The sequence below is a fragment of the Ambystoma mexicanum genome, chromosome 3q, assembly GCF_040938575.1.
Source record: "Ambystoma mexicanum isolate Mex_15411 chromosome 3q, UKY_AmexF1_1, whole genome shotgun sequence".
Lineage (NCBI taxonomy): Eukaryota > Metazoa > Chordata > Amphibia > Caudata > Ambystomatidae > Ambystoma > Ambystoma mexicanum.
The window spans coordinates 1,218,622,362-1,218,648,968 of record NC_090926.1 but is presented as its reverse complement, the minus strand read 5'-3'; the positions used below and the strand labels follow the sequence as shown (position 1 = coordinate 1,218,648,968).

General features: G+C 46.9%; 1 protein-coding gene across 4 annotated transcripts in view; it reads left to right on the top strand.

The window, feature by feature from the left end:
• Window positions 1–26,607, top strand: part of FBXW9 (F-box and WD repeat domain containing 9) — a 503,699-nt gene that overhangs the window by 287,036 nt on the left and 190,056 nt on the right. The gene's annotated exons all lie outside the window — the stretch shown is intronic.

Here is a 26,607-nt window from a genome sequence, read left to right as displayed (position 1 = left end):
ATTCTCCTTTCTTACTGAAGTTCACCTATTGGGTACAGTATTTGGTATTTTCATCGATATCCAAGGCATCTAAAACCTTTCCATCGAATTCTATCCCACGAAAAGCATTTCCATCAGAATGCCTTTTCATTGACTATAATTCGATGGAAATGCGATGGATATTTTTTATTTCAAAATTAGGGTTAGGGTATGGAGTAGGGCACGGGTAAGGGTTAGAGTAAGGGGTAGATTTAGGGTTATTGTAAGGGGTAGGGCAAGGGTTAGAATTAGGGTTTGGTTAAGGTGTAGGGCAAGGGTTAGAATTAGGATTAGGGTATGAGTTGGGTTAGGGGGGTATTTTGGGAGTTGGGAGGGTTGGTGGGGGGAACCCCTCCCCCCTCAAAAAAATTCAACGTTACATGAAGCTGGCCAGTGCTAAAATCCTTTGAAGATTTCATCACTGGACAGCTCAATGTAACGTTTTAACGTTACAAATAAATGCCTGGAAATGCTGTTTTTTTTACATTTAAAAGTGCATAGCTATCTAAACTTGTCCATTTAGAAATTCGATGGTAATGCATTTTTACATGTAAAAGATAGCATTTCGATGGAAAGGTATTCAATGCTTTTGCATTGATGGAAATGCATTTCGATGCATTTGAAATTGATGGATTGACCATAAACCATTGAGTACAGTCTGGAGCAGGTGAGTAGGAAATCAGACTGGAGGAGGCTGTTTTACTCGCTGTTCTTGAGAACTTTTGACACTTGGAACAGTTAATGAAAACCAGAGCTTCAATGGGACGACCAAGTGAGGTGAGCTAGGCTCCTAGGAGTGAAGGAGATGGCTGACTTCGATCAGATGGTTGTCCTGGTAAGGCACTGAAGGTCTGGGATCCTCTAACCCCAAAGTCCGTTTATTTGTATTTAGTTGAGAGACCAGAAAATAAAACTTCTATCATAAACCCTGAAAATCAGGGCACCAGTGGTACTCTCATCAGTCACATTACTGGGTGCTTTAAAAATAATATCTGTGAGCAGTCAGAAATGAGGCGGACGAAAAATGGTGATATTCTCAACATTAGCCATTTTATCAAAAAAAAGGAGTTTAGATTACGGCCTAACTTTACCTATCCTAGCGTGAATGTCCCTTCCTTTGAAACTAAAACTAAAATAGGATGACCTTGTATCCAAACTCAATCTGACCCTCAACCTAACATTGAAAACCATTCACAGTGTTCTCTGTCAATAGCAGTCTCTTAAAGGCAGTGTACATGTTTCCTTTGCCTAATACTCTCTTCAAGATCGTAAAACAAATGTTCCATCCACAACAGTGGTTAGAATATAGCAAAAAGGAAGTCTCTCATAGTTTTGCAGAATGGCAAAGAAAAATGTCTTTTCCACAATACTGGTTTGAATATGTCAAAGGAAAGTCTTTTCTAATTTTCAGTATGGCTAAACAAATATCTTTTCTCCAATAGAGATTTAAGTTTGGCAAAAGGCAAGCCTTTTCAAAGTCTCTGGTTAACAAAATGTTCAATTGAAACGAGAACTTAATATGACCAAGTCTTTCTTTAACATACCAATTCAAAACGAGTTTCCCTTTACACTCTCCTGCCAGGAAACCTCTCAACTGAAAAATCTTGATATCCTGGTTTACTCTCCTGTCCGGAATAATCCCCTTTTGGCTCACAGTGATCCCCTGGTGTACTCTCGTGCCAGGTATCACTTTCCAAAAAGGTTCACCCCCTGATACTCTTATCAGGTCTCTTTACAACATTCACTTTCTCTTCGACAACACAACTTTGTTGACTTCAGTGTTTACGTGTGACAATTTCCCCCATACTAACATCCCATATGTGAGGGTTTGTTCAAGCTCTGTTTGTCAACCTTTCTTTCAATCGCTCTTGGCAATGCTTGTTCCAGGTTTCCCCCAACTGACATCTCATGTCAGGAGCATTGTACAACTCTTGCCTTTTTTTCTTTCACAATCTCTCTGGGCTTATGGCATTGCTGGTTCAAGGTTTACCCAAACTGTCTTCTCATGCTTGCCCCTGTTGTTCTTTTAGCAATGGCTTTTGGCTTGGGCAATGCTGGTTCCAAGTTTCCCCCAACTGACATCTCGAGTCAAAAGAATTATTCCATGTTTGCCTTCTCTTTTCAGATCTTATCTGATCAGTATTAAAACATGCTTGCAAAATGCTTTTTAGCGCCCCCTACGTCTCTAGGGTGACTCACCGGTTCACTGTGCGGCTGCTGCGATGTGCTCGCAAGGGGACAGCTTTGCCTTCTGGCAGATTCTCATTAGGTCCCTGCATCGGTTCTCTTGACCTTCGCTGCCAGGACCGTGTGACCTCTGACAGCCCTGCTAGGTACCATTCGCTTTCTCTCCTAAAGCGTTCCTCTGATCTGGTCCCAAACGCCGGCAATCTGCTTCTGGCAGACGTCTCCCGTTCTCCCCACGACCCTTCGTGAGGTTTCCGTTCCACGCACTCTGCAGCCTTCCTTCTCTCTCCTTCTCGTTCCACTTGTAACAAGTAATCTGGGGATTTAAATGTCCCGCATAGTGGAATAAGTTGAAAACAACTAGACTGCACATTCATTTTGATGTCCCATTTCCTCCACATGGACCCCTTGCTCCTTTTCCATGTCAAAGTACCTGAGGCTTTCTGGGACTTGTAGTCCAAGGAATTCTCAATTGTTTTTAAATCACATGGTCAAACAGTTGCATTTAAAATACAATAATCATAAACATCAGATGTTTCATAACAATATGCCATCAAAGACTCTGGAGTTAGGGTTTCCTCCTTACAGAAATAGGAGAATACCACGTCTCTTCTGTCGGAGCCACCACTTTTCCCCTGTACTCATCTCCTCTCGCATGATCCTCTTGCCTAGCACCACCCCCATGGTCAAGTAGCGGCTGCTTTTTCCAGGCCATGCGGGGCGAGACTACCATCAGGGAATCAGTGATGATTCCACAGGATTCATCATATAGCTTAGTAATGAGTTAATTCATAAAACCAAGCAGTGGTGTTGGAGTGAAGCTTTGAGCGACAATAGTGATAAGACAGCATGTATAATATATTCAGTTACGAGCAGTTGGAGGAGTGGTGGAAATTAAACATAAGGGATGATATCAATGTACATCTCATTTACCCGTCTAAATAGAGAAGGTGCTTTTTGAAAGCAATATTGAAGGACTGCTATGTAGTTAAGCTCTTGATCTCAGAAGGGTACAGTATTCTAGTAGCAAGGGAGCAAGGAGGGGAAATTAGCAGAATTGGGGGGAGAGCAGGGAGGACGAGCAATGGAGAGGTTGAGGAGGACGTGGGATGACAGGGTGCAATATTGGGAGTAGCAATACAGTGTTGGTGAGTCAATGAATGGCTTTAAACACAAGAAGGAATTTGGTGAGGGCTATTGCTGCTTGGAGAGCCATCCCACATGGATGCGCAGGTGGAGGGAGGAGAGAAGCCATGGTAGTTAGTTTGGGTGGCAAAACCCACTTCCTTATTAAGAAGGGAGAGTTCCACTGCAAGGTTAGAGCAGTAGCCTAGCCTGCTCACGACCTTTGTGGAAATCAAGATTTTGGTGGCATGTTAAATTAGGTGGGCTGGACCCAGGAATTCTTCCAGAGGCTGATGCATGGACAGAGGAGATAATGAACAGGTTTAAGTTTGTTGTTGCTCTAAAAGATACCCCATGTTGGGAGGTTTAAGGAATGGGGATGGGATACTTGGGAAGAGAAGGGAGATGGGTGGGAGCTTCGGGTGTGTGGTATTAGAAGCTGGGTGGTTGATGGTCTCCGTTTTCCAAGAGCTGTACATTAGACATTGAAGTTCGATCCAGTGTTGGGTATGGGAAGACAGTTGGTGATAGAAGAGCATGATTTCAGTGTGAAAGAGAAGAAGGAGAAGATTATTTGAGTGTCATGAGCTAATAGATGGTACTGCAGAAGTCTGCAGCCAGCACTAACAACCGCACCGCAGCCCCTGGTGGAGGTGAAGTTCAGCTGAAGAAGATCCCTGCATTTGGACCATGCTATGCCTGCCCCTTGTCCCATCTGGGTGGCCGTTTTGCAATCAGGCAGCTCCCTCATTGACCCTTACAGTCGATTTGCAATCCCTTGTCATGGGACGCCCCGCAGCCTGTTATCCACAGCAGAGGGCTTGCTGCACAGTTGAGGGCAGGTTCATTTTGACCTTGGTAAGTGGTAAGACCTAGGGCCCCTCATTCCACCTTATGACCCCCCCTCCACTCATTTTCCCATAAATGCAGAACTACCTTGCAAGTCCCATTTTCATTATCTGCCTGAGCACTTTTAAAAACACCTCCACGTGTATGCACCAACTACACAATCCAAATAGCACTGTTTGCATTGCCTAGGATATTGTGATTTCTTTAAATTGCGCTGTTTGTTTGTGTAGCATCCTGTGCCCCTTCCACCCTATACCCTTCCCAACACTCTGCCCACTATGCTCCTGCCAATCCTGCTTCTCATCCTAAATGGTCATTCCCTCTTTCTCACACATGGGGTCCATCCACCTCCTCTCTTCCCTCCCCTCTACCTACTACCCCAACCCCTGCTGCCCTCCCCTGTATCCTTGGCCCCATTCTTCACTCTCCTCCTAAACACTATTGACACCATTAGGCAGCTCCTCTCTTTCCTGGCCCACAAATTGCAATTGTGTCTACCATACTCACTTCCCATCGTCTACTCCAGCAACTTCCTTTTCTGACTCTGGTCCCCATGTTCAACTCGCCATGGGCCACTGGAATGCCAAATCCCTCCCCACAAATACCCAAGTCCTCACAAATCATTTTGATTTTCATGATCCGAAACTCTCAGTGGTGGCTGTCTCTGAAAACCTGGATTGCAGCCTAGACCCCACCAACTTGGCAGCGCCTCGTACGGGCTGCCTATACCTACCCTTGTCTCTCCAAATAAGTCTGTGATTGTGGCCTCAAAATCAGGAAGGACGCACCATTGCCAGCCCTTCTGATTTCAACCCCTCCTCCTTTGATCATATGTCTGTCCGACGCCTCATTCCCAACCGATTACTAGCCTCCTCATCTTGCCAACCTAACTCGCTCAACCTCTTCTGATCTTGACCTTTTTACTTGAAACACTCCCAGCAGATGTCCCAGCCATGATAATTGGTGAACTGAAGAGCCCAGAGCTACAACTTTACTCCACTCTCTCTGACAACCCACTAGGCAACATACATAACTTGCCCACTTACACCCAATGTAACTCTTTTGATCTCATATTCCTATCTTCCACCCTTCTCTCTCCTTTGCTTCCAAAATTGACCCCTACCTCTATGACCACTCCCTCATTCACTTCACAATCTCTATTCCTCCGCCACCCTCCCATCTCCCTCTCTCATCTATCACCAAACGTAAATTCGAGCCTAACTCTGTGGTATCCCACCTCAGCCTAGTATGCATTCCACTCCAAGTTGTCTCTCCACCACTTTCACTTTCTAATTCTCATTCTCTCTCTCTCTCTCTCTCTCTCTCTCTCTCTCTCTCTCTCTCTCTCTCTCCCCCCCTCCGCTGAGATTGCTATCATCCACATCTCCAATTCTCTTACAAATGCCCACCACTTGCAGATCTCCTCCATTGTCATCCTTATAGAGCTTTGAGCTGCCTCCGAAACTGCAATCATCCATCCCTCCTTCACTCCAATAAAACCATACTCGACTGGGTGTCCTATCTATGTTCATCCCATGGAACCCCAGCACATCGTCCTCAACACCAAAACCTCTTCCTGTGGGTGTTCGTCAAGGGTCAGTCCTACGCCCACACCTTGTCTTCCTATGATTCTCTTCCCTTGGAAAACTTAATTTCCCCCTTTTGGCTTTAGCCATCACCTTTTGGCTAACAATACTTGGATGTGTGTTTCCTTCCACATCTTTACCCTTGTAATCTCTGGATGCATAACCAACTGTCTAGCTGCCAACCGCCGGCGGATGGCTCCACGCTTCCACATCCTAAACCCTTCAAAGAAGAAATTATCTTTCTCTCTGCCTTCAATGCCAACAGCACTTTCCCCTCTCCTTTTTCCCCATGACCTCCTCACCGAAATTCACTTGTCCAATTGTTCATTTAGACAAATGCCCATTAAACATAACGCAGTACAATCCAACATCGAAATTACCGTTTTAGAAAACAATACGCTAGAACCTGATAAAATGTATAACATTGTGCACATCATTAAAAGAGAGCATTTTCGGAATCCATAAGTATAGTCATCTCTTATAAATAAAGAGGTAACATAGAATCATATTCTCAGGGAATGCTCTGCACCACAGCTAACTTTAAAAATACCAAAACAAGCAGCCACTCCAACATGCATATTGGACAAACTCCTCGCGAGTGGCCTGATCAAGTATTAGTGTATAACCTGTGTCCACCCCTACTCTCTTACCCTACTTTCCTTGGTGTCAGTGTTTCTGGGCTAGAGCTGATCTTCTCTTTAGTTCCAATTTGATATAAGTTACCAACTTATGCAAATCCAGAGGGGTGTCCAGATGGAGTCATCTTTTCTCTGTGTCCTGGTAACCTGCTCGATCCAATGAATGCAAGAGGTCTATCATACATTTTTTCTTAAGCGTGCTATACCAAGAGCTGAAGAAAAGGTAGCGCGCTCTGCTCTCTTTGTAACCCCTGCTTCGTGGGCAGTGACCTTGATCTTCTGATGGCTCATTGGAGCATTTGACTGTGGCATTTAATGGTAATAGGTTGCAACGTAGTCTTGTAAACAGCACTCTGGCATGCGTTAGTGATATGAGGTCACAAACGCAAACAAAATAATACAAGAGATACTTTATCATATTAAGATATTCACTAAAAGAGTGTCTGCTGCTATTAATTTGGACCAGGAAACTAAGCTTCTCTGCCTGCATCTACCACCTTAGAGTTTAGGATTTGAACCGGGGGATATTTTGTTTAGTGTGGTGTGCCTATAAATATTTGAAAGGACAAATGAAATAAACTATGTGATTAATCTGATCAGACCGTCACCGAGAATTTCTAGATTCTTAATAGGAAATGGTGATCAAGAAAATGAATATTCAGTTCTGAGTGCACAATCAGATTATTCAACGATTTGCGTACACTGAGTACCCTTTTTAAGGAAGAGAATCTCAGTCTGGATCAGATCATCTATGGCGGAAAGGGTCCAGACTTAACTTTACACTAGCATAGTCAAGTACTTTTTAGCAGGATGGAGTACCATTTTCAGGATACTCGACCTTGTGGTCGAGTGTCGCTTCTGAGTTGTTTGTTTGCTCTAATTGCCCTGTCCGCAGCTGCCCTCTACCTGGCAGCAGTGCACCAGGTTAACCCTAGTTACCTGGAAGTCAGTCTGTAGCTGTCTGCCATTTAACCCTGTTGGTAAAGGTTGGTCTGCAAGGTGGGCTCTGGAACAGTTCTGAGTTGGATGTTTACTAAGAGCCAAGATGTCTACCTGCCTGGGTGGTAGCCTGCTTCTTACTTCTCTGGGAAGAAATCACAGAGGACTAGTGAGAGGGTTGCTGGACATAGTTGACGGCAGCAGTCAAAGTGGCACCCGCCAGACCCTCACTGAGGCAGAGAGTGACCGCTTCAGCGCTCTAGGCTCCAAGCTTCATAGCTTCATCAGCAAGCACTGAACTGATCGCTATAAATTCTTCATGAGGATAGTTGACTGTTCAATATGGTTTTATTCAAATAAACAAGAAAACTCCTAACTTGCCCTATTTCTATGAGGAACATTCCCTATCTATCAAACTAAAACTAAGTCTGCTCGTCAAAGTACAAAATAAGTCTTCCATCAGTTCAGATCTTTCTTGAAGAAGTTATATTAAAAAAAAGATTCTTCAATACGTTTCAGTGGACCCCAGTCTCTTGAGAACAAGCTTGTGGCTCTTGGACTCCCCAAAGTCTTATGGCTCTCTGGGGGACTTGTTCACTCTCAGGTATGAACTTTATATAGGGCATTTGCTCACTAGGGTTCCTGTAACCTCATCTGCTTCCACAGCTACGATGCTAAATGTTCGTATTCAACTCAATTTGTTTCACACAGGGCGCTTCTCCCGTAACCTTGTCGGTTTTTTCTGCTTATTGTGAGAAACCTGAAGGTGTCTCACCCGCTAGTCCCCTGGGATCTGTCATCCAGTTCACCAGGACGCGGCCATCGCTTTTGAATCTGGTTCCTGGGGGTGGACCAGTGCGGGAGGAATACCAGGAGAAGGGGTCTTCGGGGAGTGGAAGTAGGACACCGAAAGGCGAGACGCCGTATCCCCTTCCCTGTACCACCTTTTCTCCATCCTACCAGGTAGCATACTTCGGAACTCAACTCGCCCCTTTTACGACACAAACATTTTCTCACAGACAGCTCACTGTGAGAAAAAACGTACTAACACCTGAGCCGTATACCTGGCATGTCCCAATAAAATGGTCAGGTCATTACTGATCCTTACACGCACCTGACTTCCATCACACTTCCCCACATGGATAAAAAACGGAGCACAAAAGCACAATCTGAGCAAGGCAAAGCACACGAGGAAGCAGCAATTCCAAGATGGCAGTTTAATATAAGCAGAAAGAGGGCAAGACCGAAGAGGGTTACAAGGGAGGAAGTGCCGTTGACGTTTTCAGAGAAAGACCGTTCCTTTCATGAGCCTTCGAGAATAAGAAACATAAGACCTGGAATCAAAGCTGAAGAAACCTGCACTGTGTGCCAGAGGAACCTGGGGCTCTCCCACGTCGATAGACAAGGCGGGGAGGATCGTTTGCTGCTGTGGTACTGTCCTTGGCTCCCACAACAAAGCAACGCCCGTGAAGTCAGCACAGCCGGTGAGTTGGGGAGACTGATACCTGTCATAATCCCTAGCCTGACCCCTAACAGAACATCAACACACAGTGTAGGCAGAGCCTGGACACTAAGGGTTGCTGGCTGGCACAGGTTGCAGTTCACAAACACTGGCAACTGCCACCATCAAAATGGCCCCCAGAGCAGGACGCCATACAGGAACCAAGACGGCCCCTGGCAATCCTCATCAGAAGTTTCCTTGGTGGTCTAGTGGAGCTAGGTGCAGCCCACAGCTATATAAACCCCGCCCTGGGCACACCCAGCCCTTACGTTTTCTCCGGCTGTCAGAGCAAGCAGCGTAACGCTTGCCACTCCGTTCCACTTGGAGCTTAGCACGTGGCCTGTTTTCTGCTACCGGCATGATATGATATGATATGATAGGTTATTTATAATGTGCTTAATACCCAGAGGTTTCTAAACGCGGTCCCGGGGATCGAACCTGTGGTGCTCTGTGTCGCCTTGGAAGCACGTTGCCCATGAGCTATCCTCACGAGAAAAAAATTGCCCCTGAGCTATCCACCCGAGGCATCTGCTACCAGCATTGGAATCCTGCGAGTAACCAGAGCCGCGGTCTGAGTCCAGCAAACATCCGGAGTTGGCTGCTATTTTCATACTTACCGTGTGGCGGCCGCTTCAGCTCAAGACACGTGCTTCAGGACCTAGGAAAGAAGGAAACAAGAAAGCGTTATTCCTGCAAACACATCCTACATACAACCCCCTGCTAAGACCCGCTTACCTTATTGGACGTTCCACGGTTCCAGTTTCTCTTCACTCTGGGGACCGGTGTCATCCCTTGCAACTGTGCTCACCTGACACCACCTCGCCGGCACTATCCCTCGCCACAGCGCATCTCGCCGGCATTATCCTTCGCAACAGCGCTCAGCTGGCAGCACCTCTCCGACCCTGTAAGGAACAAAGGAGGCATTATTTCAAGAACGAACTGTGCGTCTAGCACGGAAGAAACTCGAACATTGGGCGTTTATAGTTGGCGACTCAACAGACATTTTAAGAGTGATAAGGACATTCAACAGACACTCAAAAGATACTTCTAGAGCAAAAAGGACACTGCAAAGGACAGTTTGCAACGTGCAAGCAGAAACTTACCTTCCACACAGCCTCACGTGCGCTGCAGCTGGTCTGGCCCACAGTCCCAGTGAAGAGACTGGAACCTGATGTCTATTCGAAGACCTGAGCACGAATCAATAACTATGTGAGTCATTCCTCAGTCCCGCCAGCCTGCACATTCAGGGCTTAAGCAAGGCAGGTGGAGGGAGAGAGCTGAGAACGGTTACTTACATCCCCTTGTTCATTGTAGGTCCATTCAGATGCAACACTGAAGAGCTGTAACATCAAACCAAACCACTCTCAACCTTATCACCTGCTGGGTTTACACCCATTCAGCCAAAATAGGGGAGAGAGTGGTTTGGGCTAGCATCACCCACCCAAGACTACGCTTCCCCACAGTCTAGACCAGGCACTCCTGCAGGTCCCCAAAGGTAAGTGTTACAATACCAGGCCGGCCTGTGTTGAAGCCAATGTTGCAAGCAGCAACATTGTATAGAGAAAAGTGAAGAGAACAGTGTGTGAAGCGTATGTGACAAGCGGCGCGAATATAATTAAACAGCAGATGAGTGACTGAACTTTTGAAGCCAAGACAGATACTGTAAACAGAGTGGTCCGGCGACACGTGGGTGCTCATTCGAATGTCTGTTAGGTATCCAACTGAAAGGTGGCAATTGTAAAAAGGAGTTGTGAAATCAAAGTGGTCCTGCAATGGGGCAAGCCAAACCCTGAGCACATTCGAATGTCTTCGATACCTGATGCTAACTGAAATAGTTCCGAACCAGGATGAGGGAGACTAATTGTATTAAGAAGTGAGTCACCAAAGAAAGCATATCCTGTGAACATTGTGAAAGAGGATCTGAGCCTGGAAGAGGAGGATCCAAAATGACGATCATTGTATTACAGGGATCTGAGCCCAGCTGAGGGGTATCTGGGGTGAATAGTGAATCAACTGATTTGAGTATTTGTAAGAGGAAAATAACTTCTAGTTTGTTTTGTTGCATGAAGAGTCTTTGATAGGCAAAGAGACATGGGTACAGTAGGCCCTGATGCTAGTGATTTAACTGTATCCTTGTGCCAAAGAAGCCAGAGATTGTGCTACGCCCGAGTGAACCACCTTGTCCTGTGCTGAAAAAATGGGGAAGGGAGGCCAACGGCCTGAACATCCTGACATATCATTTTTGTGGCCACTTCTTTCATTTTTATAAACACTACCCCAAACTATTTGTATTTAGAGGTAAGTATTGGCAATCGTTTATTTTTTAGTATAGGCCCTTTTATTTTGACAAGAAACAACTAGGACTGCGTTATTATTATTATTTGACTGTCATAGCTTGCTCCCATCTATAGGTTTAGGATTAGATAGGCGTTTGATACCCTTGTTGAAGTTCAATAAACACCCTTGAACTGTGGTCACTTGTGTCTGTCTTGATTTTGAGTATTTATAGCACGCTCAGAATGGATTTAACTGTATAAAAGCGCAGTTGGACCTCAGTCTTACTGTTCATACCATGCCTTCCATACATTATATGCAGAACTTGTGTCTCTGTCTATCTGATTCACAAGAGCGCATGCACGTTTGGGTTTCTCAGGCTCTTGTTATCTCGTAGGTTCTTCCAACCTGTACACAAAGGGCCTCATTACGAATTTGGAGGTAGCCATGCCATTTTTACCAGATGGGTAATTACCCGGCCATTCCAACATTTGCGGGCCCAGTAATTCCCATTCTCTGGTTTCGGACCCGGTACGTCCCCATTCGAGCCCCCATAGGGCTCAGTGGGAATGGGGAGGATGCTAACAACGGTCCCGTTAATGACGGGACCGTTGTTAGCATCCTGGACTGCTCGCGGGTGCCGCTCTGGACGTCTGGTCTGACCAGGTGTCCAGAGCGGCATCCGTGTGCAAACTCGGAATGTTGCGGCGAGCTAACAATGGCACCAGTAGCACTACCGGCGCCGTTGTTGCCTCACTGCAACACTTGTAATGAGGCCCAAAGTGTTGTTATTCCTCGTGTTCTGCTTCATACAGGGTGCTTGCCCTTTCGTGTTTCTCAGGCTCCTGTAATAGGTTCTTAGAGGTTCTCTTGAGTTGACCTTCATTCAAAGTGTTGGTATTTTTCTTGTTCGGCTTCATTCGGCTTTTGCCCCTTCAGTTTTCTAAGGCTCCCGTAACCTAGTAGGCTCCCTCAGCCTTGGTATATTGATATTCGTACCTCTCAATGGTATTCTCTATGAGAGCGTTCGATTCACTGGTACTCCAGCCCTCTGCAATGAACTCGTTGACTTGCAATCGTGACCTCCCTTGCAATCTGGTCTCGGCATTGGTTGCTAGGCCCCCTGTCTACGATGGTGTCGTCGCGGGTGCGAAACCAGTGGAAATGGGTGCTTCCCCATATGCACCTCTCCCTTCGACCCTGGGTTCTCGGTCAGGTGGGATGCCGGCCTTACAGCATTCGGCTAGTCTTAGACTTGCTTCCCACACTACCACTGGCTCTTGTGCCTGGTGTGACTTCCACTCCAGGACGTCTCTTCCACAGAGGTTTGCCTTTGCATAGGATTCATTCCTCCCTGTGTAGGTGATTCCTCCTTGTTCACAGATCCTCCTGTTCTTAAGAACATCATCACAGTAAAAAGGGGGGTATCCTTCTTCCTTGACTGTGGTACTCAGATGGAACTCATTATTACTTGAAGTCAAACGGTTTTAAGTGATGTCACTTTTCGGTGAAACCAAAGCAATACAAATATGAGGGATTTCCTGAGGTTCTTCGACTGTAGATGTCAGGTGAGATCTATCATTACCTGGAGACAAAGAGATTGAAGAAATGGCACTGTTTGGTGGTTTCAAAACAGAAGTAACTACAGTTTTTTCAATTCCCATATAGTCTGACATGGTTGTCCAGTCCGGGAGGTACTTCTGGGACTTGGAGTACTGGTCCTCGAGGGGGGTGTCCCTCTCAGTGAGGGCTATTTGCTCAGACCCCTAGGAAGGGTCTTGCAGAGTGAGCTCACCTTCATAGTTTCACAGGTTGTGGCTCCTCTCTGGGGAAAAGGTCGAATTGACCAGGTTTGTCACAAACTCCTCCCATTAAATGAGAGGCTCCCTTGTTTGGGAAGCGGGAAACAGCTTTCAAAGTCCACATTGCCCTGATCTTTGCCTTTTCGATGTTCATCCGAGAAACAAAAGGGTTGTAGACGGGGACGTAATTTGGGGCCAGTTAGGTGTACCCTGTTTTCTCCCTTGCTACCACTGCCCAACGAAATAAATCTAACCAGTAGCCAGTGGGTATTTGTCAAGGTCCATTGGGCAGGGGAACATGGTACCATCCAATTTGGTGGTCACACAACTAAAAGATCTTGGTAAAATGGGCATGTACAAACTGATAGTCATGCCACATATGGTGATGAAATGTATATCCTATTACAGTGATATTGTAACCATATTTCAAATCGATTGTGTCCTCCCACGTATTCCTCATCTTTGATATTCGATATCCAGCTTCAGCTGCTTTAGATTTTCTTTTCCGACAGAGGACACTGTGCGTCGATGCAGTCGACTCGGATGTCCCTCCATCCCAAGGATGATGTAATCGAAGGCATATATAGCAAGCGCAGCGCCCATTTGTCCAGCATTGGATCTTTCATGGATTCACATGCTTAGAATATTCCCCGTCGTCAGGCTGGGAATCCTCTGTAAGTTATACAGACATTTTCCATAGGAAAGATTCTGACACTTTTGTGTCCTATCTATGTCGTTTTGGGCCGCGCACGCCAGCGCCACTAGGACGTACAGGTATATATAGCCCCGCCACCGCGGCTCCCTCAGATTTCAACTGTCTTCCAAAGTGGTGGGATTACCTCGCGTATATGCTATTTGGTTAGGTTGTACTTTCTACTTCTGCGACTGTTTTTTCTTCTCGAAAAAATGTCTGGAAAGGCGTTGTTTTGTCCGTGTGCTACATGCGGTCTTAAGGTGTACGAAGGGGATGGTCATATGGACTGCATTTACTGTCTTCATCCTCACCACACAGCGGACACATGTGAAATCTGTCAGGGCTTCTCACAGAAGACCCTCAAAGACTGAAAAAGACGCCTTGTCGATTGGCTCAATGACGGGGTGGGTGCGTACCCGGCATCGGAGGTGGGCTCCACGGCCTCGAGAAGTAAGTCAGCACCCCCGACGAAGAAGGCGCGTTCTGCTGAAAAACGCCCCTCGGAGAAGCATTCGGAGAAACATTTGAAGGCCCCCTCTTCACACAAGGCGTCGTCTTCTTCCTCCTCGTCTAAAAAGGAGTGAAAAGAACCATCTAAAACCTCCTCAGGAGACCGTCATAAGTCTACCTTGAGTCGAGAGGCCTTGGCCAGCAAGCCGGCCTGAACGTGGCGGGAACACCTCAAGGCCCTGCGCCACTTGCTTCGTCGACGGCGCGCTCGTCGACGCCTGCGTCATCAGCGGCTCCTCCCACGGTTCAGACTGCGGCTGTAGGAAACATATCGTCGTCGACGGTGGTTCCGTCTATGGGATGGCAACCGGAGGTTTTCGACACCGTTCCGCCTGAGGCCCTGCTGCAACCAGAGGCGGCTTTTTCCATCTCGTCGGCTGACGAGGAATGTGGCCCGGTCACACACCCAACCGATCTGGGGTTGCAACCAACCAGTGCGGTGACGCTCTTGAGTGGGGGTACCATCCCTACGACCTCGTCATTACTGAACCCCCAGGCAGTTCTGTCCTTGGAGGTGCTAAATACGCTACAGAAGCTGTTAGAGCGTTTGGACACACAGATACCTCGGCCCAGTGCCCCGGCACTGCTACAGTCTACGCCACTCGTCGACGAGCCAGGCCCGGCTCCTCGCTCGACGACCAGGATTACTGCCGCTTCCCAAGCTGTGGAAGATCGCTCTCGTCCACAAGAAGAGGGAGAACTACCGGACTCTGATTCAGACCGCGAAGGGTCGGGTTCAGACATCTCACTATCCCCCTCAAGGGACCCAACATGGGACTCTGAAGTGGAAATGGAAGCTCCGAGAAGTCCGGCGCAGCCATCACCACCTGACGACGTGGGGGCGTTCCATGCCATGATGAGTAAGGTGTGTGCTGAGTTTGGCCTAGTCCCTGAAGAAGAGAAAAAGGATTGTTTTCTTTTTGATCATATGGGCAAGGAGCGGGAATCCATATTCGCCATCCCTATTTTGAACCATGTCTGGCAAGAGGGCCTGAAGACCATGCGTCATCCTTTCTCGGAACCGGCAGTAAAAGGTCGTTTGGAGAAGAAATTCAAGGCTCCGGAATCGACTCCTAAGTGCTTGACGTCTCAACCCTTGCCGGAATCGGTGGTGTCTGCGGCGGCGGCTAGAAAGACCAGGTCTCAACATAAATGTAAGACCCCGCCGGACAACGAAGCCAGGAGGCAAGACGCTTTTGGCAAGAAGGTGCTGTCGGTCGGCGCGACTACAGTTAAAGCAGCCAACTCCTTGGCGATTATGTCTAGGTATGACAGGGAAATGTGGCACCGGCTGGCTCCTATCTTGGAACATTTGCCCAAAGAACATAGAAAGTCTGCCATGTTGCTAGTACGGGAAGGAGAAGAGGCCTCCAACCATGCTATAAACATTGCTGTCGACCTAGCCGAGTCCGGATTTAAGAAGATCAATAATGGCGTAGTACTACAAAGACCAGCCTGGCTCAAGTGCACTACGTTCAGACCGGAGGTGTAATATAAAGTCTTGGATATGCCGTGTGAAGGGGAACAACTGTTCGGTGAAAAAGTTGATGAGGCCTTGAAGGGCATGAAAGAGGATACTGACACGGCGCGGTCACTCGGAGCCCTCCAGAGTGGTAGGAATTTTCGTTCCTTTCGTCCTTTCAGAGGGGCTTCTGGTAACTCCCGGTTTGGGTCATCTAGAGACCGAGGTTTCAACAGACCCTCCTACTCGTCCCAAGGCTACAGACGTGCGGCCCAGTCTTCTCGTAGAGGCAGAGATTACCAAACCTCCAGACGGTGGGGTGCCTACCCTTCGTCGACGAAAGATAAACAAGCCAAGAACCAACAATTACATGTTTCAAGACGTCCTGGGGAGCCGGGTGTCTCGTCACGTCGACGAGTGGGAGCGCATAACAACAGACCAATGGGTTTTGGACACGATTCATCTGAGCCACTCTCTACAGTTCAAGGCCAAACCACCACACATTCCACCGGTGTTCTCGGCTCAGCCCCACCTTCAAATACTACTGCAGGAGGTGGCGCTTATGCTGCAGAAAGGGGCTATAGAACTGGTCCCGATGGCAGAAAAAGGACGGGGAGTGTACTCCCGTTACTTTGTCGTCTAGAAACCAAATGGAAAATGGCGTCCCATTCTGGATCTACGAGCACTCAACAAACTGCTCAAGAATTTAAAATTCAAAATGCTGACGCTCCAGGAGGTGATCCGATCGATACAACCCAGAGATTATTTGTCGTCGCTAGACCTTCAGGACGCATACTTCCATATCCCGATGCGTCGACGACACAAAAGATTTCTGCGGTTCGTCGTCGGACGAACCCACTATCAGTTCAATGTCCTCCCATTCGGACTAAAATCGTCCCCCAGGACGTTCACCAAATGTCTGGCTCCAATAGCAGCCTGGTTAAGAAAGGAAGGTAACCATGTGTACCCTTATTTGGACGACTAGCTAGTGAGGGGATTGTCTACGGAAAGGGCACAAGAAAGCCTAGATGCCACCATGTCCCTCCTACAATGTTTGGGCTTCGAAGTGAACTTCGACAAGTCCTCATTAAAGCCATCAAGGACCTTGGTTTTTTTCGAGGCAGAGTTCCACACACAGTCGGGGCTGGTGAGGCCATCCCTCGAAAGGATTCACAAACTGCAACAAAAGGCATCGGAATGGAAGGTCGACACCAGAGTGTCAGTGCGAAGGTACATGTCCCTGCTGGGGACCATGTCGTCCTGCATACCCTTGATCGACAATTGTCTCCTCTTCATGAGGCCTCTTCAGGAATTCTTGGCGGATCGATGGGCACAGAGTCAAGGGCGCTGGTCAGACAAGTTGACCATCAACGGCCAGCTCGTGCAGGCTCTTCAATGGTGGAGAAATTCCATACATCTGACGAAGGGAATGCCCCTGCTGGAACCTGCGTTCCAGAGGACAGTGGTGACGGATGCTTCTCTAACTGGGTGGGGAGCTCATCTGGGGTCCCTACAGGTTGAGGGTCGTTGGTCATCGGAAGAATCCGCCCTTCACATCAATCTGCTAGAGTTGAGGGCGGTGCGTTGGGCCCTGAAATCCTTTCTACCACAGATAAAGGGCTCAGTGGTGAGAATCATGACATACAACACAACAACAATGTTTTATCTAAGAAAGCGGGGAAGAACTCGCTCCAGGATCCTGTCGACGGAAGCCCAGGAGATCTGGCATTTGGCCCTCCAACACAACATACATCTGTTGGCGTTCCACTTACCAGGAGTAAGAAATGTGCAAGTAGACGCTCTCAGCAGGGAGATGAATCGTCTACACGAATGGGAACTGAACGACCAACAACTGCACCGTGTCTTCGCGAAATGGGGTCATCCGGCCCTCGATCTCTTTGTGACGAGAGACAACAAGAAATGCTCACAATACGCGAGCAGGTGGCCACAACAAGACTTGCTAGGGGACGCGTTATCCTTCCTGTGGACGGGCAAGTTTCTGTATACCTTCCCCCCATTCCCTCTCATCCGTCGGACTCTGCAATGGATCCACAGATATCCATGTCGGGTGATCCTGGTGGCCCCGTATTGGGCCAGACAAGTGTGGTTCTCCGATCTACTTCACCTTTCAGTGGCAGAACCAATGATGTTCCAGAAGATCCCCAACCTTCTGTCTCAGGAGAAAGGGGTCGTTTGGCATCACGACCCGGACAGCCTCAGTCTGACGGCCTGGCTCCTGATTTCTCTGAGTTTGGCGCGTTGGCGATTCCAGCGGATTGTCGTCGCACTTTGCAAGCTGCAAGGGCATCTTCCACGAACGCTTCATATTCATACAAATGGAAAAGGTTCTGCATATGGTGCACAGGTCAACCAGGTTTGGTCCCGCTGACGATCACTCCGGAACAGCTCCTACCATACTTGTTGCTCCTGGCTAAAAACGGTTTGTCTGTTTCATCCATAAAGGTGCATCTGGCTGCCATCTTGAGATTTACTCGGAAGAGACATTCAACTCCATTGTTCAGTGACCGCCTAGTTAAACACTTCCTTAAAGGGTTGTTTCAAACCTTTCCTCCCACGAAGAAGTTTCCTCCGATCTGGAGTCTAAACCTAGTTCTGGCAGCCCTGATGAAACCCCCTTTTGAACCAATGTCGTCAACATCATTAACATTTTTGTCTTGGAAATTGGCTTTCCTGGTGGCTATTACTTCAGCTCGACGTCTGTCAGAAATACAAGCTTTAGTGATCGACCCTCCGTATTTGAGGTTTTTCAGTAATAAGGTTGTGCTGGCCACTAACCCGCATTTCATACCTAAAGTGCCTTCCATGTTCAATAAACACCCTACATTTTTAGTGTTGCCTACATTTTTTCCAACACCGTCTTCGGTGGCGCAGAAGACTCTCCATACATTGGACATGAAAAGAGCTTTAAAATTTTATCTCCATCGCACTCAAAGCTTCAGAGACACGAGACAACTTTTCGTAGTTTATGGTCCTGCGGCTAAGGGTAAGGTGATCTCCAAACAAGGACTATCCAGATGGGTGTCTTCGGCCATTTCTTATTGTCATTCCAAGGCCGGAAAACCGCTAGAAAAGCGTCCAAGAGCCCATTCGACGAGATCTACATCGTCGCCGACGGCGTTGTGGTCCGGAATTCCGCTGGGGGATATCTGTCAGGCGGCTTCCTGGTCGGTACCACACACGTTTACCCGGCATTACTGTCTCGCACAGCAACATGCTGAAGATACACAGATGGGGCGTGCAGTACTACGTCACCTGTTCCAATAAGGTAAGCCCCAAGTGGGGGTTACACCCTTCGGCAACTATGCTTTAAAGTGTTGTCTTTCACTGTTAACATACTATAATGTAATGTGTTGCCATGGTAAATATGCTTTGTGATTATGGTGATGTTGGTTTGCATACACGCCTCCAATGTTGGGGGATACTGCTATACAATCTATTCTAAGCATGTGAATCCATGAAAGTTCCAATGCTGGAGAAGGGAATAGTTTCTTACCTGTAACTCAATTTCTCCAGCATTGGTATCTTTCATGGATTCACATGCGCCCGCCGCCTCCCCTGAGCATGCAAACCAGAGATCCCCCCCATACAACTTTGGGGGCCGAAATCTGAGGGAGCCGTGGGGGTGGGGCTATGTATACCTGTACGTCCTAGTGGCGCTGGCGTGCGCGGCCCAAAACGACGTAGATAGGACACAAAAGTGTCAGAATGTTTCCTATGGAAAATGTCTATATAACTTACCGAGGATTCCCAGCCTGACGACGGGGAATATTCTAAGCATGTGAATCCATGAAAGATACCAATGCTGGAGAAATGAAGTTACAGGTAAGAAACTATTCCCTTCTTCAGCTCTGTTTTCCCGCGTAAGCTAATGCTTCAAGAAAACTACTGCATGCTTCCTTTGTTCTTCGCGATAATGTCTGCTTCATCGACACCAACTACCCCGAAGAATGGGTTCAAGAAGTGTTGAGATTGTAATTCTAAGATGTCGTTAACCTACCCACACTGAGTTTTTCTGTGGTGTCTCGGGGTGGAGCATAAGACCTCAGCCTGCTCCAAGTGCCAGTCGATGACTGGAAAGGCCATGAAGGAGTGAAAAGGGAAATTGGCGGTAGGTAAAAAAAAAAATTAAAAAAAGGAGTGGCTCCCACCACTAAAAGAGGCACCACAGGTCACCTTCTGCGACTTCGTCATCAGACACCTCCCCTTAGAGGGTATCTTGCCCCACGGAAAAATCCACACCTGCCGAATGAGAAGCATTTAGGTCAGAAATGAAACCCCGGCAAGCCATGCTCCTACTGCACCTTCCAAAGAAGCCGTTAAGGTAAGGGCTCAAGCCAAATCCTGCGCGCCCTCAAGCCCGGGACGAAGGCCAGATCCTAATCGGGAGCCGTCGAGGCCTCAGTGTGATGACAAGTAAGATCAAACATAGGTTGAGGTCGTCGCCGCCAGCAGAGCCATCGATGCCAGCTGCGCCCTCGCCGCCAACCACGCCACCTAAACCAATGGTGACATCGAAGCCAAAAAATATTTTGATGACTCCTCAAGCGTCGAATCCACAGTTTATTAAGACTTCAATGCCTATGTCAGAAAAAAACCTATGTTCCTTTACCAAGGAAAGATTATTTTAAGTCTCTCAACACAATTGAGAGCTTTATTTCAGAAGAGTCTAGGTTGAAAGATTTTTGCGATAATTTACAAACGGCCAGTGGGGTAGACACTTCACCTGAGCTGGATTTTGGTAGACCTGAGGCTGGTGAACACGCAGATGCTTCATATAGACAGCTAATGTCTAAAGTGGTAGACTATATGGGGTGGAGTAGGCCTCCCCACACCTTTTTTGTAACACATTTTATCGGTTTTTATGATATACATTACAACAGTGGACGCCTATGGAGTCAAGCTATAACAATCATACGAAAGGTCATTGGATCCACTTACCCTGCACAGTAAACACAATATATTATTTGCAGCAGCAACATCGCATTACTTTGGTTCATACACTGATCAGATTTGGCAAATTAGGCAAATCACTGAGCATCTTCCCATTTTTGCCAGATTTTCCCAGCTTTTTCCAGACAACCTCTGGCCCTATATACCCTCTGTTCCATCGCAATACATACATTTACATCTGCAATCCATTGTTCAACTTGTGGTAATACATCAGATCCCCATAATTTTGCTATGTGATCTGACGGACATCCTTGATAAGGGTCTGCAGATGGATCCTATTTTACCTTTTCACATCGCCCTCCAAAAAAGGGTGGCGGCAAATTGGGAGACGCCAGAAACTAATCCGGCCCTGAACAAAAACCTGACCAAAAAATACCACCCTTCCAGTAGTGACCATGACTACCTGTCTAAACACCCCACTACAGAGAGTCTGGTGGTTACAGGCAGCTACCACAACTTCCAAGCTCGCAGCTTACCCTACTATTTCTCCAGATAGGGATGACAAGAGAGTAGATGGATGGGCAAGAAAAGTATTTTCTGCAGGGAGTATGGCTCTAAAATAAGCCAACTCCACATGCGCCCTTGCAAAATTCTCATTCACTCTATGGGACTGCATTTCCCAAGGGGGAGGAAAGAGACGGGTTCTTGGCTATTATTAGAGACGGCATAGAAGCCATGTGTGAGTCTCTTCAGTCGGGTCTGGATTCTGCTGACGGCATCAGCAGAACCATGGCTACAAGCACCATAATACGCACATTTGCGTGGTTGAGGAGGTCGGCATTTGCGCAGATGTGCAATCCAGACTCCTCAACATGCCTTTTGATGGGTTTCATCTTTTTGGCAACAAGGCTAACGAAAGCTTTGAGAAGTTGCAGACTTCAAAGTGGGCAGCCAAATCTTTAGGTGCCGCTATTAGGCAGCCTCAGCCTTTTCGCCCCAATGGACAGCCTTGTAGGCTGGGTTTTGAGTCTGGAAGTTAAGCTCCGAGTCCCTTGCTTAACGGTGGTGCAGCGGGAAGCTATGCTGGCAGTGGTATTGCCAAAAAGGTCAAACAGAACTGCTTGTTGCCTCCAGGGGTATGTGTGAAGGGCAGAGCGGAAAACCCTTGTGAGCAGAGGACCAAGAAGCACCATGCAAAGCCGAGCGCTGTCGCAGAAGCAGGAGCATAAGCCGTGAGTGTCAGCTGGGGAAAACGACACAAAACCGCTTTGTGAGCGCGAACGCTAGCTACAACAGTAATTAACAAAGCATTTTTGAACACTCTAAATGCTGTGAAACTCGCTTGCGAATGGATAAAATGTAACAAGCCTCCATTAAACTAATTAAAGAGCCCTGCAAACCAAGACACTGAAGGGAGACTGAATATGTTACTTGAGGCTAAAGGCATATTGTACGACTATTAAATAAGGCAGTACAGGAGTGGGCGCGTTTCTCCAAGTAAAGGAAGGTGAACGTTTTCGAAAGTCTCCGTAACCTGAATTCTCGTTATTTAAAAGTATCCTACGCTATTGACTTAGTTTGAAACTACTGCACCCTGCTACAAAGTGGCGATCCTATGTTTTTACAATTGTTTTCAAGGAATTAAAGTGAAATAGGCTATCCAAGTGAAACATTTGTCCTGAAAGGAAGGGTTTTGACACTCACAATGTTATTCCGAACTGATGTATTTGAGTTAATTTGAAATAACTGAAGACTTGGTCAAATAAGAATCCAAAAGGAATTACGCAATGACCTGGAATTGGGTGAAACATTTTGAAACTATCAAATATAAGTTGATGCATCAGATTCTAAGACCATTGTCCAGAACTGTATTGAACGTGAGGAAGGGAGCTCCAAGACCACTGTTCAGAACTATATTGAACTTGGGGAAAGGGAACCCCAAGACCATTGTTGTGGAACTATATTGAATTTAAGGAAAGGGAACTCGATACCTTTTTTTTTTTTAAACTCTTTCATAGGGCTAATCTTGGGCAAGGGGAACCGCAAGATCATCTGGAGCTGGAAGAAATACAATTCTTTATTTTTCAACACTGTTATTTTGATTGCTGATGTCCCTACAATCAGTATAGATTAGTTATGAGGGCACGCATAGATTGTGGACACAGAGTCCTAAATTATACTCTTCGAAACAGATGTTCCTTATTTTTATTTAGGTAGGGAAATCCCTCTTTAGCATAGGGCAAGTTATGCCTTTTTCCATCCTGACATGTTACTTAGCAAAATAGATAGTTTGAATTTTGAATCTGTTGTCTGTGCCCTTCTTCCTGATGCCTTTACAGTCTGCAGTGTTTTGCTCCAGATGTAGTTCAGGGGTGGGCAATGGTCAATGCATAACTAACATATTTATTCCCTTCACGCTCCGCACCTTCGGATCTTAGCTGAAGGTGCAGTCTTCACTTCCACCCATGCCTACTGCCACACATAACTTCATCAAATACTTAGCACAACACCTCTGCCATAAGAATGGAGGTATGTAAAAAAGACGCAGGGAAACAGCTAAGTGTTAAGTATGGTTTATTAACAGGCCCGCTCTATGCTCATCCAATCTCTCATTACAACCGCCTGCTCTCTCTCGCGCACACAGGAGAAACAAAAGTAAACACAACGCGAGGCAGAGAGCAGAGGGACACGGAACATTCTGCTGTAAAGCAAGAATGATAAACATTCTAACATCTAACATCTCTACATATCTCCCTTCCCAACAAAGAAATCCTAAAACTAAAGCTCCAAAAGAAGAAAGAAAAATGCAGAAATGAAATAACTAAATGCAAATCTTAAACAACTAAGTGTAAAATCTTAAACCACATCAATAATTACATTTGTCAGACAAAGAGTATTTCACAGACTCATCGCACATGGTCTCCCATCCACACTGGCCTTTTTGTAACTCTCCCCTTTGTAGTAACTCTGGCGCTGCTTTCACCAGCCTCTTCATTTATGTTGTACCTTTCTCCATTCTGGTTATTACTACTGCCACTTTCCCGTTCACCCTCCAAGCACACTCTTGTAGGTCAGTGACCTTCGCCAATCTACCTTTTGACCATACTTCTCCTGCCTCAAGCACAACCACTCCATCTCTGACCGCTGCAATCTTCCTCGGACCAAGAAACTTGCTCTCCGTGCACTTTTCCACAAATCTGGGATTTTTTTATGAACACCTCTTCCCCAACACCCCATTCACGCACCTTTACATTCTTTATCATATCAAAATGTTCTTTGTTCTTTACCTGCCCCTCCTCAATCGGTCTAATTATTTCCTTCCTATCCACATTAACTGCTTTTGCCATACCTAACCACCCAGGGCAGAGTTTGGTGCCAGGGTTCCTACCTTTTAGGGACACAAACGGGGCGACACCCTGTTATTGAGTGCGGTGTCGTCACAAAACTCCATGTCACATGTTTCAGCACTTCCTTCCATGGCTGCCCCATATGCAAAGCCATCTGAATTCCTCCCTTCAAGTACCTGTTCACCCTCTGTACTAAACCATTCGCCCTAGGATGGTACAGTGCTGTTCTTGTGTGGACAATACCATAGGTCACCAAGAATTTCCTCATCCTTTCTGAAACAAATTGTACTCTTGTTATCTGATACCAACTCAGAGGGAACTCCCTCCTTGAGAAATACTTTCTCTAGAAACTGAATCAAATCATTTGCCATCACTTCTCTCACCGATTCCTATTCTATCCATTTTGAATGGAATCCACTAGCCCCGAAAAATATTTGAAACCTTCACGGAGTCCTGCAATGGGACCCATAATATCTACTGCCAACTTGGTCCAGGGCTGATCTGGAACAACATTTGGAATCATAGGGGTTTCACGTACTATCTTACTCTTGTTACTAGATTGACACATCAAACAATCTTTTACCTTCATTTCAGCCACCTCATCAATACCAGGCCACCAATAACTCTGCCTCAGTTTCTTCTTCATAGCCCCCTCACCTAGGTGTCCTTGATGAGCCAAATCTATCAACTTGTTTCTGATCCCTTCTGGTGGCACACAAACTTGTCCTCTCCTTAACTTCCCTTTTACCAAACACAGCTCTTCTTTTATCTCCCACCATATATGGACATTTTTGTCTAGAATTCTCTTTTCTGGCCACCCTTCGTTTGTCCATTGTATTATCCGTTTAAGAACCTCATCTTTTTTTTCTTCTTGCAACCACATTTCGCGTCCCACGGCATCCTCCACTTCTGCCACCACACCTTCATCCATATCTTCCTTCTTCACTGGTTCTCCTACCCCCTTCTACAGGCAGTCTGGACAGAAAATCTGCCACTACATTCTTCTTACCAGGTAAGCAGCTCACTTCTAAATTATACAACTGCAATCCCAAACCCCACCTACTGATTCTTGGGGAACCCATTGCCCACCTGGTGCTTTCAGATAGTTGCACCATAAATTGATGATCAGATCTTACTACAAATTTCCTCTCCCATAGGAAATATTTACAGTGATGAATGGCCCAATGCATGACCAGGGTCTCTCGCTCAATAACAGAGTAATTACTCTCTGCTCCTTTCAATGTGCGTGAAGCAAATGCAATAAGGTTGCACCCAAATAACAAGGGGGATCCTGGGAGACTCTCTGCCAGACATGAGTCCTGGTTTACAAGAGCCTTACCCCAGAGTCTTTAGCTCACTATCTTTCACAGAGGAGAAATATCCTAAACATATCAGTCTTTGTCCTGCCCTGGTCTTTTTGTGTTCGGTCTTTTAAATACGGTAATATCACATAGAACCACTATAACACCTCCTATTTTACCATACTCTGGACTTCGATCCTTCCGAGGGCTTTCAACTACAGCGCGTTGGGACCATACTCTTGATCAAAGGCGATATACAAATTACGAAAATGAATGAATCAATTAAAATCAGACATCTTCAGGATTGGATCTTGGCATGAGATCTGTTTTAGGCCTTGGAACAATGTTTCTGATGTTTGTTAATCTGCTCAGAATCACATGCTGTGCATAGGTCCGACATCCAGTGGTCACTGCGGAGTATTGCATTTTGTTTTTCGTAGTCGAAAAGGGGACGTCAACAAGGTGTGTCTGTAACACTATCCCAATAGTGATGTGCGTTGTACCCACAATCCCTCACGCGTCGAGGCCCCTCAGATTGTTTTTTTCCACCCAGCTACTGGTCGCCTTTATGCGGAGCTCCTCGAGAGACATTGCCAAATAGTTTCTTCGACCTTTGGTCGTTTGTTATTAATATCAATAACGTACAACCCTCCCTCGACGCAGAGCTGTTTCTCCGCCGAGCAAGATCTTCGACGGAAGGATGAGCGGAGGAGATCCTTCGGCGCTGCCGAACACGTGGCCGGGTCTCGCCGGCCATACACAGTAGGGAGAGTGGGGTTGTGTGGTCTTTCTTTCTTTCTCTTTAAGAATGCCTTTCTCTTTCCCCTCCCTCTCTTTCGAGGTCGTAGTCACACTTCTTGCCCTAAGCTATGGAGAGGACGCCATTTAGGTTTTGCCCGCTTTGCAAGGGTAAATATACCTGGAAGGATAAGCACAAATGGTGCAACCGTTGCTTACCCCTCGATCACCAGGAGGACGGCTGTGCGGCCTGTAAATTACTAAAGCCCAAAACTCTAAAAAGACCGCAGGGTCAAAAGGTTGGCGGCCTACGCCATGTCTAGGCCTGATTCCTCGCCCGCTGCCGCCGAATGTGACGAGGACAGTGACTACACGGCCCCCGTAACGGAGGTTGTAGACCTCTCAAAGGAGCGTTCACGCTCCTCCTCGTCCGTCCCCGACCCCGACAAGCCCGGCTCACGCCCAGCTTATGGGGATGAACACCCCGGCGAAAAGGACGCACACGGAAAAACACCAAAGCACATACCCCCGGCACGCATTCGTCGAAGACGAAGGCAGCCATAGCGCCAACGGGGGCGCCGGGCCCACTGGCGTCTTCCGCCGACCGTAAGGGTAGTCAGCCCTCCCCGCCACCGCCTCCGCGACAGGCGACTGGGCATTCTAAAAATAAGGGCACTAACACCAAAACCTCCGGCGACGCGCATCGTAAGAGCGCTCACGTTGCC